The sequence below is a fragment of the Wasmannia auropunctata genome, unplaced genomic scaffold (genome assembly GCF_000956235.1).
Source record: "Wasmannia auropunctata unplaced genomic scaffold, wasmannia.A_1.0 LD336074.1, whole genome shotgun sequence".
Lineage (NCBI taxonomy): Eukaryota > Metazoa > Arthropoda > Insecta > Hymenoptera > Formicidae > Wasmannia > Wasmannia auropunctata.
In genome coordinates this window covers 4,625,903-4,626,798 of record NW_012026816.1, presented here as the reverse complement: position 1 = coordinate 4,626,798, position 896 = coordinate 4,625,903, and positions in this window count along the sequence as shown.

The following is an 896-nucleotide window of genomic DNA, read 5'->3' as shown; positions in this document are numbered from 1 at the left end:
TACAAGACGAAGATTTTATTCAGCCTATAGGTGATCTCGGTTATAAGAGTGGCTCGGAAGTGGAAGATGAAGAACATCAGGCGCTAACCCAAGCTCAAGCCGATAATGCAGTGACTCCTGGGAAGGAAATGTGCCGCATCAAATTTTATTATCAAGAGGCAGATTCAGATCAAAAATATTGCACCGGGTGCGTTGGAGAAATGCGCGGACTATTTATTGATCTCCATATCTACCGAAAGCACAACACCGATCTTTATGCATTGCTCAATGGTTCTTGGTGTAGTAATTGTGAGCGCGCATTATATCAAATCCTGCCATCTGATATGTGCCCTATTTGCGATAATTGAACTGTGAAAGATATATAGAAAGTGCAAAAACTATATTTTTCAGTGTGCGCGTGTGATTTTACTGTGAAAAAATATGGAGCAAAGAGAACGCGATCTGGAGGAGCAAGCCACCCGGCTGAAATCGCGTGAAGACTTTATCACGTGGGAACAGCGTTGCGACGAGTTCATCGAGTCGTTAGACGAACAAAGCCGAATTAAACGCCCACGATTATCGATTGGTGCAGGACTATCAGTGATCCATCGTATCGCGCGGCTCGAAAGTTTAAAGGACAGAGTGCGTGGACGATTCGTGCATGTGGGTGCGGGATTTAACGCAGGACTCAGGTGGCGTGAGATAGATACGGCTTTCAAAAGCCGTATATTGACCGGTGCCGTTATAAATTCTAGACACACCGACCCTCGTCAGTTTCTCATAGATGCTGAAGAAATTGTACTCGATCGTGTGCGAGATGTTGTTCAAAGACATAACAGTATTAAAGTAAACACCATGTTTAACGGCGAATTCGAAATGGGTGACATACGCGCAAATAAAAGTGTTACCACGAAAAA